Source organism: Pinus tabuliformis, chromosome J, assembly GCF_031772625.1.
Source record: "Pinus tabuliformis cultivar Carrire ecotype Pingquan chromosome J, CPIR1, whole genome shotgun sequence".
Classification (NCBI taxonomy): Eukaryota; Viridiplantae; Streptophyta; class Pinopsida; order Pinales; family Pinaceae; genus Pinus; species Pinus tabuliformis.
In genome coordinates this window covers 35,764,205-35,779,142 of record NC_142295.1, presented here as the reverse complement: position 1 = coordinate 35,779,142, position 14,938 = coordinate 35,764,205, and positions in this window count along the sequence as shown.

Sequence of the window (14,938 nt, the reverse complement as noted above, 5' to 3'; positions counted from 1 at the left end):
TAGAACAAGAATTTGTTATCCTCCTTAAGCTTGACAAAAATAAAGAGGTACTAGTTAGAATTGGGGAAAATTGGGAAGAAAACTTGAAGAAACTTTATTGGTAGCAGGTCGCTCTTGAACATGACACTTTCACTCCATCACCATGATTAAGTCAGGTTGGGTTATTCCGTTCACCGGTCATATCACCATTGGTCCACCGTACCATCCACTTTTGGGGTTAACGCTACCAATCCATTTTAGTGTCACTGATATGTTCAAGAGAAGTCGCTCAGAGAATTCGCTTGCCTAGCATGTGTCTCATCCGCTGCAATACCTTCACGCTTCATTCTTTCATGACTGCCACCCTGAACCTTGTATCATCAGATTGTTTTCACTTCTACAAAATCATTTGCTCTGTTCCATGTCATAGATGTGGGATCCATCAATGCCCCCCTACGACGGGTCACTTCTTGTCGACATCAGCTCATTATCCAAGAAGCCGACCTAGGAACAACCCTTTTAGTACTTTGAAGCTTGCATGCCTCAATGGCAAGTTTCTCACTTCCGACGATAGGTTTATATTAATGACCTTCGACCGAAAGATTTTTCGTGGTGTTCGACATCGAGTCATGTATTCACACCGTGTAAATTGTACTGCAGTACCTTGAGGGAAATCATCATCATCCGTGATTCCTCTCGCGCCTGTTAATAGCTTACATCATTGGTTGGTAATCAGGCGGTGTCCTTCCATGTTCGACATCAGAACATCTTTTCACATGGATCGACTTGTACTTTCAGGCGAAGATTGAATGAGTTTTGAAGACCCCAGAGCTAGTTTCATCCATTCGGGCTACGATATATTCAGGAAAATAAAGACATCAAATGTACATCGTTTTTGCATAGATAATTATCCAAACTAAGGGATGATGGCTCTACTAGAATCATCAGTCTGCACATAGACGGTTGTCTGTCCTGTGTACATGAAAATGAATTTATCAAGCTGAGCATGGGAATGCCTGCCTCAGCTGGATCATGAAAATATTATGAAGATAATGTATTGTATTGTATCTTATTACAGGTCACCTTGTAGTTCGAAAAACCTCGGATCCTCATTATAAAGCATTTCACCCGACATCAGAAGATTTATGACCTCATGCTTTAGGGGGCAACTGTTATAGACATATTTGGGCACTACAACCCTAATCACATATGTCCATAAACCAAGGGCTTCTAAGTCCCTAAAAGTCTTGTTTCATACCCTAAAGGATCAAGGTCAACTGATTACATCATCTCCTAGAAGTTTTCCATGAAAAACCACTAAGAACTGGTCAAAGTAGGACCATACAGACTTCCTAGAGCAAAAAGTGCGATGCATCTCACCTACCACATGCAAAAATTGTGATGCATACTGGAAAGCCCTTTTGTAGGGTGTGACGAGCAAGATAAGACAAATGGCACAAGAAGTTTGCTAGGTGGAGACCCTAAGAATATTCTAGAAGCTGCTCATTTGACACTTGCCTCCCTGAATTTGCCCAAGGATGAGTAAGAGATCATGAAATCTCCAAGTGGAACCAAGAACTATCAGAGAGATGACACTAATCAAAATCCCAGAAGCTGACTCACCCCCCTGCAAATATCTATATATGGATCCTTAATCCTAGAGATCCAGAGGTTGGAATTTGGTAATTTGCAAAGAGATGCTACTGGTTTCTCTTTGAAGACATTGTTGGGTGATCTTGCTTTGTATGAGGTGAAGAGGGCTTTCAAGCTGGGAGGATGGCGCTGGGTCAAACCAAGTGGTTGTAATCCTCTCTTCTACTACTTTTATCAATAAATCTTTTTGAGTTTTCCTCCATATTCTTGTGTATCTCTGAATATTGTGTTGATATATGCATTTGTATGGTCAATATATATCTGATCCTATATTGTTTACAGTGATAGATCTCTATGCTTTGATGGTATTATGCTGCTGTGACTCTACAAGTGCTCTTTGAAGCGGGACAAGTAAGGAAGCAGTGGCGAGATTCTGTTGAAGGGGAAAGGAAACAAGTAAGGAGCCAAGCGAAAGACTAAGGTTGGTACTCTCTGCTTCTTTCTCATCTCTCTCTCGTAAAGGAAAATACAAGTAACTTTAGTTTGTTTGTTTCTAAGATAGCTACCCATCTTAGTGGGACTAGTAGTTCTGAATAGACACTAGATTTCTTGGTAACACGTCACCCTTAAATATTGGTGATATAAACATGGATCCCTTACCTGATAAATGTTATTCAGTTGTGACACTATCAATCGTGAATAAAGATAGACTACCAACGAATCGATTTCATAAGAAATTGCTTCGGATAGTAACTTAATGACGGTAGTATACTTAGCCATATTATTTGAAGCGGGACCAATGCATACTCCTTGACACCATCAATTGACCAGTTGGATAGTAGATTACCAAAGCTACGGAAGAGAGGTTCCGAGTGTGCCAACTAGCACCATCGGCGAATCCAAAATAGACTAAGTCATTCATCAACACCTGCCACAGCAGACCAAAAAGCGTCGATATCAAAAACTCCCGATGAGATATGTACAAACATACAAAATGTAAAAAGAAGCCATTGCCTAGCTGCTACTTAAGCAAAGTACTTCTTGAGGTAGAGCCCGTTTTGGGGCTCTTCCAACTTGTTTCCTTCAAAATCGATTAACTCATACGCCCCATTTTCTAAAACTCGTTTAATTATAAAGGGACCATACCACATAGGTTTGAACTTGCCTACCCCCAAGGCGTCCTTATCTTGGTCGTAGACCAAGACAAGGTTGCTTTCAAAAAAGACTCGAGGACGGACAACTTTATCATACTGAGTTTTAACCCTTTTCTTATGAGCCTCATTAATTATGGCGACATCTTGACGCTGCTCATCAAGATGTTCCAAATGAAGGAGGCACTCTTCGAGACTAGAGGTCTCTGGAAGGAGCTCAATAACTAACTTAAGAGATGGAATTTCACATTCAACAGGAAAGATAGATTCCGTCCCATAAACTAACTGAAAAGGTGTAAACCCTGTAGCAGTCTTTACGAAGGTTTGGTATGCCCAAAGAGCCAGATACAACATAAGATGCCAATTGGACTGATTTTTGTCGATCGTCCTTTGCAGGATCGTCTTAAGGGTTTTGTTCACTGCCTAAACCTGTCCATTGGCTTGAGGATAATATGGAGATGAGTGCTCCTACCAGAAACCCAATTTAAGAGCCAATTCAAACATTAGTTGGTTCTGGAAATGACTGCCATGGTCAGTGACAATCTCTCTCGGGATACCAAACCTTGAGATAATCTGATTAACAAGGAACAAAGCCGTTGTTTCACTATCGCTTTTATAAGTGGGCATGGCCTCAACCCACTTCGTAAAGTAGTCTACAACCACAATAATGTACGTGTGGTGCGCTACTAAAGGCGGATGACAAGTTGTAAAATCAATACCCCACTTATTAAAAGGACCGACAGTGACAACGAGAAAAAGAGGAGCTGGATGTGTGCGCATCTTCCGAGTATAGATTTGACAGGGGTGACAGCGTTTGACTGCTTCAACACAATATTTGAAGAGCGAAGGCCAAAAATAACCAGCACGCAAGATATGCTGGGCTGTAGCAAGCCCTGAAAGATGACTACCAAAAGCTCCACTGTGGCAGTCATTGAGCACTGACTCTGCTTCCTCTAGGGTTAAATAGCATCGAAGGATTGAATCAACCCCTCGACGATATAATGTATCACCAATGATGACATAGTTCTTATCCAGGTGACATAACTTTCGGTGTTCATCCTTAGAGAAAGTAGAGGGGAACTTCGAAGTATGGAGATAGACAATGATATCTCCATACCAATGGTCGAGTGAAGAGATGAGGAATAAATCTTCATCGAAAAAAATTTCCTCACAAACAGTATCCTCTCCACAAGGTAGCTTGGAGATTAATTCCGCAAAAACCATAGATTTCTTAGACTTGGCGGACAAGAACTCGAGATCGAATTCTTGTAAAATGACTATCCATCAATTATATTTGCCCCCAATCACTCGCTTACTGAAGAAAAATTGGAATGGATTGACTGCTGCTAAGACAAAAGTTTTGCGTAGCAAAATATAATGGCGGAGCCACTGGACAGCATGGACAACTGCCAAAGCCAACTTCTCAACAGGAGAATAGCGAAGTTCAGGACCTATCAAGCCTCGGCTCAAATAATAAATCACATGCTCTATGAGAGCATCATTTTCCTGAATGAGAACCATACCTATGGTTGATTCTGCCGCAGTGAGATATAAAAGGAAACCCCTACCATAATCCAGTGGACCCAAAAGCGGGGCAAAGACTAATGCCTTTTTCAAGGCATCGAATGACCACTGTGCAAAGTCGTCCCACACATATGGAACTCCTTTACATAGCAAACACATAAAACCTTTAGTGATCTCAGCATAATTCACTATAAACCTTCTTAAGAAATTAGCCTTCCCTTGAAGACTTTGAAGTTGTCGAATTGAGGACGGGGGAGGCAACTGAATTATTGCCTCTACCTTGAAGGGATCAACTTGAATCCCTTAATTTGACACAATGAACCCTAATAATTGACCAGATGTAATCGCGAAAATGCACTTATTGGGATTCAACCGGATCTTGTAAAAACGACATTGCTCAAAAACCAATCGAAGGTGACTAGGATGATCAGTTCTCTTTCAAGAACGAGCAGCTAGATCGTCCAAGTATGCTTCGATGATATGTTTAATGTTGTGGAAAGCCTATGACATGGCCCGATGGAAAGTAGCTCCAACATTTTTAAGACCAAAAGGCATCTTTCTGTATGCAAAGGTACCCCAGGGACATATAAAAGTTGTCTTATGTTGATCTTCAGGATGGATAGAGATCTGATTATAACCGGAAAAACCGCCCATGTAGGAGAAAATATCATTACCCGCACACTCATCAATAATCTGATCAATAAATGGCATGGGGTAATTATCTTTGGGACAAGCTTTATTTAGGTCCTTAAATTCAATGCATACTCGGATTGTTCCTTTCTTTTTATCCACAGGGACTGGATTAGAAACCCAATCCGTAAGAGGAACAAGGTATATGAAACCTACCTTGAGAAACTTCTATACTTTAGCTTTAATGGCTGTTGCTTTCCTAGGATTAACCAGCTGAAGCTTTTGACGAATCAGCTTGGTGTTTTCATATGTCTTGATCTCATGTTGAACTATGGATGGATCAATGCCAAGCATTTCTTCATAAGACCAAGCGAATACATCTTGAAACTCCTTGAAAAGGTCGGTGTAAATTTGAATTTCTTCAAGGGAACATTCAGCTCCGATGAAGAGATTATCGATCACGTTAGGGTTCCTGGAGATGTTTATAGATATCGTTTTTGAAATCACCGACATATTAATTTCGACACAAAAGTGTGCTGGAGCCAAAGGATTTGATACCGTACAAACATCACTAGTAAAATGCTCAGAGAACCTAGATTCTACTTCCTGCAATGGAGGAAGAAAATATGAACGATGGTGTAAGTCTTCCCGAGGTCGATGTACACCCATCATTACTTCTAATATTGCTTCCTCAGATGGTAAAACCATGTCTAAACAGTCCATAGCAGAGGTAGAATCAAGGGTCCAGGCCGGGGCCACATCACCATCTAGCTCCTCCTCAGAGAAAGGAGTAGAATGGCTGTCTGTAGAGTGGATGATAGACTGATATCTGAGCTCTGCTACAGACATAGGAAATGCCATTCCACCAACTGGTCCTTCAGCTAATGTGGTCGTAGGTGAAGGAAAGGTCCAAGGGTCTGAAAAATAATGAGTTAAGAAGAACCCTTCTCGTGAAGACTCCTTGGATGATGAAACGACGTTGATTCTAGCGATAAGAGAGGGAAGATCAAAGGTACCCATCAATGAAGAATACATCCCAACTCCTAGATTCTCAGTAGGTGGATGAGGGTTATCCATTAAAGGAACAATAGAATATGAAGTTGCTCTAGGATCAACTGAACAATAATCCAATTGATCAACCTTGACGATTTTCCCTTCATGATGAAAGCAAATGAAACGAAACAAAGTGGAAAAAATGACATCCATTTCATATACCCAGTTCCTTCCTAAGAGGAGATTGTAATCTAGGTTAGCATCAATGACTTCTACTTCAATATTAAAGACCTTCCCCCCAACACATATGGGAAAGGCTGGGATAATCCCATGTGGCTTATGAGAATGCCCATCAAATGCAGTCAAGAGGGTAGGTGAAGGAACAACCAAAGGCAATCCGATGGCCTTCCAGCATGACATCGACATGATGCACATGGAAGCTCCTTCATCAATAATGGTACGGAAAATGTTAATTTTCTGGTATGTAGACTTTATTTGAAAAGCCATGTGATGAGGGAGTCACTTTTTTACATTAATCATGTCGAAAGTGAGCACTAAAGAGTTATTTGGATCAACTGACCCTATCGCCGAAAGCAAAGCACTTCGTTGAGCTGGACACGACTGGAGAACCTCTAAAGTGGACATAGCACATGGACTCTGAGCTAGATCCTCAACAATAGAGTAATTCTGGGCGGCCATAGCATTTGGATTGATAGTCGCATGTTTAGCGGAACCTTTCAGTATCCATGGTATAGTCTCGACAGGGGGTCGCTCAATATGAAGGTTGGTATTTCCAAAAGCAGTTTTGTCCTTGGATGTTTCAGCTTCATCGTAATCATGTGACCGAGTGGCCACATGGACGTTAGAAACCATAATGAAAAAATTTGATGATTTCTCCCCTTCTTGGTTGGTCCCTGCAGAGGTACCAGGGTTTGAATTCATGCCAGCAAGTAGTTGCTGCCCTTGGGGAAAAGGGTTGGTTAACACAGCTTGAGAGCTAGAAGTCCCTTGCTACCCTAACAAGCGCTGAGTATCTTGAATTTTTGGGCAGAGATGAGTTAAATGGTCTCCACTGCATAACTTGCATGGAAACTTGACTTTCTTTCTAGACTCATTTCCACCAGCACCAACATTATATTGCCAGGTTTATTTGTGTCAGCCTTCCCATCTTGAGTCTTTTTCTTACCTTGTCCTTTCTTTTTCCCATTGGAATTTTGATTTCCTTTGGGGTTGGAAGATTGGACGGCATTAACTGAAGAGGGTCGAGAAGACGAAGGGTTAGATGATGTGACTCAGTTGTTAGGAGCAGTTTGTAAAGACAACTACTGCAATTGGCTCAACAGGTTCACCGCATTTGTGTCTACTAATCCAACGATACCATCCGCATGGGGACCTGGCTTCGACTTGGCTATATCAACCTTAGTCTCAAGAGCATCAGGCAAGATTTTTTGTAGAGTCCCAGACTGAGACTAAATCAATTCTAACCGTTGGGCCCTAAAAATACCTTGCACCTCAGAATAGACTCCGAACAAAGAGACATCCTTAGAGATTTCAGGTTGTAAATAGCTCAAAAACCATTCGAGACAGTATTCTGGAGGAATTTCGGCTTTAATGAGCCTCTTTCCCCGTCTCCATTCCTGAATGTGATTAGAAATGTGAGTTGTCGTATCCTAACAGAAATTGGCCAGAAGTTCAGTTCCAACATCATAATGGATGGGCAACTGGGAATGATTTAGGAAAATATTAGCTAAGTCAGTGAAAGATGTAAAGCTGCCCCCTGGCAACTCTATATACCACTTGGCCACATTACTAGTCAAGGTGCGTTGAAAATGTCTAAACCTAACCGAGTCATCGATAAGGGAGTTTGATGAGCACCACAAATGGAATGTGGTTACATGGTCGCCTGGGTCTTCGCCGCCCTTCCCCTCGAACTTAGGAATGTCTGAAGGGAGTTTGGTTGGGACCGGAGGCCAGGTTGGATTGTATTTGATTGGATCGTTTATTAATTTCGTGAGATCTGGAAAATTCAACGTTGCTAGAAAAGGAAGCCTAGGAGGACCTTAGGGATTCCACCTAGACTGGGCGAAGCTCCCAAATTTCTGAAGAGATTGGCCTGCATTTTGGAAGGCACCAGGATACTTGAAGTAACCAGTAGAACCAATTGAACCAAAAGGTGAATCTTGTGATCCAGCAAAACTTGGAGTTTGACCAACTCCGGCCGAAAAACCTCCATAACCAACGAAGCTCCCTACTAAAGGATTATAAGGAGTTGATAACCCCTGATAAGGATTCCAAGCAGAAGCTAAGGGAGGAATACTTCGAAACGCATTAACTGTGGAGTACAGCCTATTCCTTTGTTGGCTGAAAAATGGATTCCAAGTTCCTATGCCACTAACAGCAGGGTTAGTCCAATCTTGAAAGGGATTACTGCTTTGTCCTGTAGAGGAAAAAGGCATAGATCCTATCATTGGATTGGAATGTGGTATATGATCACTTCCAAAAGGAAAACCCTGAAATGAAGCCGACCCACCCATCATGGATGTGGAGGCACTGAGTGGAATTGATGGAATACCCTGTGAATGGGCGCCAAACAAGAAGAATCCAGAATTAAAAGCATTGGCTTGGGAATTTCCACTCGTAGAAGGAATGGAGCTAGACTCAACTAAATATGTGCTAGCAAAAGACCCAAATAAAGATGCAAAGGGGATGGAAATAGTTCCTCCCCCTTGTACTGATGTTGGAGTCTGCATGGTTGTAGCACTTGTGGTAGAATCCATGCTTCCAGTAGTGGTCATTGATGGTAAGTGCGTCATATGACTTGGACTTGACGGTCTATGTGTTGGAGTCCCAACGTATTGTAATACGTATGGATGGCTAGAAGGTAGGGGAGAATTCTGAGGCGCTAACGACTCTGGGAGTTCCTCTACCTCTATGTTATCTTCCGATTGAAAGAGAACTCGAGCAAGAACTGGAGTGTTTCTCTCTCATTCTGCGGAAGTACTAGGCTTGTCTTGAACACTAATTCCCTTGAGGGGAGGATCAATCCCTGATGCTTTAGCTGCCATGGGATGAAACCTACCGACAACATTACCTCTGCGCCTTCTAGGAGAAGGCTCTAAACTTGGTGGTGAAAGACCACGAAGTCTTCGAGACCTTCTAGGTGATCAATCAACCACTTTGAATTTTTTATTAAGATCTAGTTAAAGACTCAAGAAAAAATGAACGCTAGGCCAACTAAGAGCACATAACACACACCAAAAAAGTCCCTAAAAGATGTCAGCCAGTCAAACAACTTTCAAGTATTTATGCTCCAGGTGATGAGGACCGGACACCAAAATACAAGAAAGTGAAGTAAGGGGCCTTTCGAAGATAGTCTGGGATAATGATGACCCAGTCCTACCAACGAAGGTAACAGAGGAAGTTACGTTGACCTCCTAACAATAGTCTACACCGGTGCAAGCCCCCAAGCTTTGCAAGGGTGCCCTCTAGTAGTACCGTTGAGAGTGATACAACGTCGAAATCAGGTGCCACGGGATTCCCCTCTGTAGCCACCTATGTAGATCCATAGGAGAAGCAACTAAGGTTACCAACTCATGTTAGAAGCCAGGCGGAACAGTCTTGAGGTAAGATCCGACAAGTAGGAGAGGGGGTATCTCTCTTCCTTATCTTCAAAAACCCTCGTGCCTAACTCCCAGATCCGGAGCTTTCCTGGTCTTCCTAACGTTATTGGATTTTCACTCACTATTCAGACCCCTATGTTTAATAGTTTAAATGGCCTTGGAGAGTTTTCTCTCCAATCGCTTAATCCAAGGCCCTAAAATATTCTAAAACTTGTTGGTGTGTCTAACTTGACAATTATAAATTTTTTTAGCATATTTTAATTAGTGCTTGTTTTTAAATGGACTGTTCTTTAAGTCAAGGGATAAGCAGAAGTGAAACTTATGGTGTTATGACACAAAAGAAATTAATAAAAACCAAACTATATGCAAATGCACTCGTTTTGTTCTTCGATGAAAGAAATTTCTACTAGGTTCAGAGGAACTTCTAAGAAAGCAACAAATTTTTCTTTTCTTTTCTTTTAATCAAGCTTCACACTCACAAAAATTAATAAAACTATGGATGCCCTAAAAGATGCACAAATTTATCCTAATGCAATGAGTACATGCTGATGCAAAACTTAAGACTACTCTAAATTAAAGAATGAAAGTAACCTGTTTATCAATTCTAATTCGCCACTTAAGATGTTTAGATAGAATATAAGTTGCTAATGCTCATTTTCATCCAAACACTAAAAGAAAATTTCAAGACAAACAAAAAATGCACTTTCACTCGCAAAAAAGAAACTAAATCAAAACAAGGTCCAAGAAAGCAAAACCAAGTTTTCAAGAATTTTTCTTCAAAAGCAAAAACAAAAATGACTTTTCAAAAGTGCTCTAAACAAGACTAAAACTTTATGATCGAAGAATAGGCAACAAAACACTTTGCAAGTTAATAACACAAAATGGGTGAAAACTCAACAAAAAAATGTGTTTCAAGATGCTCTTAACAATCAAAAGCAGCAACAAGAGCTTTGCAACAAAGACCAAAAGATTGAAAAGACAACTTTCAAGAAAGTGTCAATGAACAAATTTCGGAAAGTAAGAAAAGCAGATGGTCACAAAGATGTAGTTTTGACATGCAAACAAAAAAGTTATCAAAACAAGATTTGACACAAAGATTGAGATCAATCTTTCTGCCTTGGAAGACCAGAGAAGCCAAGATTCCCAGCAAGAAATCTTGTGTGCTTAAAAAAAAATGATGACGCTTGCAACAAAACAAAACAAGACCAACACTTTCCACAACTGAAGAGAGTTTGAAATCATATACTTGCTGTAAAAATAAAGACTGACACAGAAAAGTAACTGTTCAGGACAGATTTAGACCAGCAGATAGATCTTCAGAAACAAAAATATTTGAAAAATCTTGAAAATTTTATGCGTATACGCGATTGTGTTAGTGCACAACTGCGTGTATACGCTATTCAGCCCAAGGAAACCTACGTATATGTGGTTGACTTGAGGAAACTTGCATACATACGCTTCTGTAAACTAGAAAAACAACATATATAACAGATTACAAGAAAAAACAAAAAAAAAGTCTGAAGAAATTGATCAAACTTACAGTTCAGGTTCCTACAGGAACATACTACTTAGTCACAACAAGTAAATAAATAGTTGAGCCCTGATTGGCTTGAATAAACCCAAACTAGGAACAACAATACTGTTGTCCCCAATGGAGTCGCCAATTCTGTTTAGGGACAATGTCCACTAGGGTATTGGGTTAATACCCTAGCAGAGCGGGGGTTATCTATAAGGAAAAACAAGCATTCCACATAGCCATGATGCTAACAAAAACAAACTACGTGAAGAGAGGTGCACCTGGGGGTCCTTAGTTTGGGAAGATCCAGCCAGGGTCCAAACCCTCTTGTAGTTCCTTTTGCTCCTTCAGCTTGCAAAACAATCAATTCAAGAAAGTACAACAGTATATGGACTAAACATCATAAAGAAATCAACTTCATAGCATATTGAAAGTTAGTTATGAAATTGAAATAATCATTCATTTGTAAATCATAACATTGATATCATAAACATGAAGAAGATTCATATCAGGAACAAGACAAGTGTTTCTTTTATTATAGATAACTAAAATACATAAAGGAATGATTTCACCTGAGTCTTCTTTTCGTAGGCTCCAAGCGGAACCGTCCACCGGATTCGTCCAATCTCAAGCCTTCAACAAGCTCCTTCCATAACTCACTCAAGGATATCTCAACAAATGGAATGACATCATAACTCAAGGAAACAATGGTTTCTTGTAATGGGGGAAGTGCTGGAAGCACAAGGATCTTCAAACCTGATCAGGGATAACCTCAATAGAGTGATTTTTCTCTCTCTTCTCTCCTCCTTAGGCCTTCCCATTGAAGACTTTTTATACTTCTCCCAAAGTAGTTTTTTTAGTTGGGAATTCATTAGGAACAGTTGGCCATGGGCACTAATAGGTAATCAATAGGTAAAACCCGTGATCTCCGCCCAAAATTAAGGAGATTTATTTTTTTAAAGTGTTTTAAGACATATACGCAGGTTGGGTATACACAAACCCGCGTACACACACGTTTAGCTCAGGGCAATGTCACGTATAGGGAGTAAAACATTGTTTTTTAAGTATTTGGACCAAGTCTAGAAGGAGGGGTTGCCCTAGGCCATGAGTGCAGCATCACAAACATCAAGAGTGAGATTTGGAGCTATAACACTACTGGATCTTCTACATTTGCAAGCATGACTATTGTACAAACATGAGAACTCACTTGTTGTTGTAGTTTATCCAAAGATTCTTTAAGTAAAGAAACTTCTTCAGTTTTCTGCAATACGTCCTGTAATAGCTTCTCTTTTTAATTCTATACTTCAGCTATCCCTGCAGTAATGGGATGTTCTCCTGTAGGCAGATGTAAATTTTTCTTCAAAACTCCAATCTCTGCCTTAGCAGATTTCAACAGTTCTTGAACTACAAGTTGATCATTAGGGTTGATACCTATCTTGAAAATAATGTTCTTCAATTCTTCTACCTGGGCATTCAGGGCCCTAGAATTGGCTTTTTCCAATTTCAGTTGCTGAATTACCTTGTTCAACATTTTCTCTACTTTAACAGTAGCTGCATTAGTTTTGTGTAAGTCATTAACAATCAATTGCCCAGTTTGCATATGCAAGTTGATCTTGTCAAGCATGGGAAGCTTGTGAGTATCAACAGTCAAATTAACAGTTTTGAAACTGTTGGCAGATCCAATAGACATCTCAGTAGGATGAGAGAAAGCAATTTTAAATTGAATTCTCTCCAAGTCCATAGAAGATAACAATCTTGTTTTTTCAGGAACAATTTGAGACTCAGCTTGAGTCTCCATATTTACTTGCACCTTTTTATTTCTTTCAGAAATTTGAGCAAACATATTTTGAATTAAAGGAACCTGATCATGACCAAGCTCTCTGGAAGATGGAGAGGCCGATGCACCCTCCGTTTCTCCTAATTGAATTATTAGGCCAGGTTGAGCTGTAGTCATTACATTCGAAAGTTTAGCTCTTTTGGTTGCTTCTGATTCTTCTTCATCCAAGTCAATAACATTTTCTCTAGCCCTCTTGGCACCCTTTTATGAAATTCCAGGAGTTTCAATCTTTGCCCCCTGGGTGACCTGTAAACCTCCATTTTCCAACTTCTCTATTTCTGGTCTACTCTCATGAACAAATGCTGAATACCCATTCTCCATCCTCCTCTTGGAAATAACCTGGTGAGGTTCATAGGCCCACTCAACCACCTGTAAAGGACACATATAATTTAATAGCCTCTCAACCTCTTGAGCAGCTTGTCTAGTGTTCAAAATGAAAGGACCTATTGCTCTGGGAACTTAAACAAATAACCTTTTTTCATGGGAACAAAATGGACTTGATCCACATTCAAACCCTGTCTGATAAATTCCAGGGAAAAGAGCCTCATTGGCACAAATTTAGGCAATCTGTATGGTTTAACTGAGGCTCCATAAAGCCTAATTTCTCTATGATCCTCAAAAACATACCAGTCACCACACCCCACATCTTTACTCAACTGAAGAAATTCATGAGCTTTGGGAAGAAAAGCTGGAGGTAAGGTTCCATTCAAGATTTTGTAAACCACTAGAAGAAATAAAGAGGTGAACTCAAACAATCCACTATCCCCTGGATCACCTCTGACCAAGTCTATCTAAAATACCACTGATTGTTTTCTCTTGTTCGGATCAACAACATTTAATTCCAACCCTAAGAAGTGCTCAACGTTGTGGTATAAAAACAAATAAGTAATGACTGAAGGAAACTTAAAAGATCCAGTAAGAGGTAGAGTCATGAACTAAGTATTGATGACATTTACCCAAAAATATGTAATATTTAGCACAATCTCTGGCTTCATCGTTAAGGAGAAGAATCCCAACACCACTTTATCAACCTGTCTGGACTCTTCTTTCCCAAAATCTTTGAAATTACTTGTAAGACTTGTCTTATATCAACTGTGAAAATATCTAAAGAGAACAGATTACCATCTAGAGAGAATTGTCTTGACTTAGGAGCTAAGAATTAGGTGACATGAGACAATTCTTGGGGTGACAAGCTATCATAATGGGAGACGAGATATTCCTCACTAAAGGTAGTGTATGTTCCTGCTAAAGGGTAATTCAGTGCTTGGTGAATTAACTGAGTGATTACTTGGAAAACATTTTCTCGAGAATGATTCATTACGAAGCACTTTTTAGGATACATGGTTGAGGCTATTCATTGGATGAATTCGGGAAACAAGTGAGTCTTAGGGATGAAGGCTGTTAAAACATCTGACCTAACCATTGCTATGGATATAGGGGACTTTTTCTAGTTCAAAATGGCTTCTTGATATAATGGTAGATGCTTAATTGTATAGAGGGTATAAAAAATATCGTGTTTGATATCCATTAATGGGGTATGAATGATTGAAGAAGAACTTACTTGCTTGTCCATGGCATCTGGTGGGTGACAGTTGCTGACTCGGAATACAGTTGCCGAAGACAATTGCTGACTTGGAATATTGAACTAAAAGGAAGTTGCTTCGTTTTACAAGCGAATGATTAATACAAAACTCTCTTTTACACTTTGATTATATACAACAACCAAACGGGGGGAAAGATATGCAATAAATGTTGCGAAATAAACATTGTGCATTAATGGAGTGGTGGATGAGGTGACGGGGTATGATGAGTAACGTGGACGATTAAAGAATGAAGGTGGCGGAAGACGTGGAGTGGGTGACGTGGAGCAGAATAATTTGGGTGGCCCACTGCGGGGGTAAGGAATGTACAGCAGCTTTATTGGAGTTGAACCCCCGCAGTAATTTCAGGCTTTAGATCACGGTCAACCATGCAACCAACACGGTCAACTGTGGGGGTTAAGCCTGAATTAATTTTCGTGCTCGTTGCTTCCCCGTAGCACACCTCAACATGCTTATTAAGCTATCGCTTGATCGCACTTCTTGAACCTGCATGA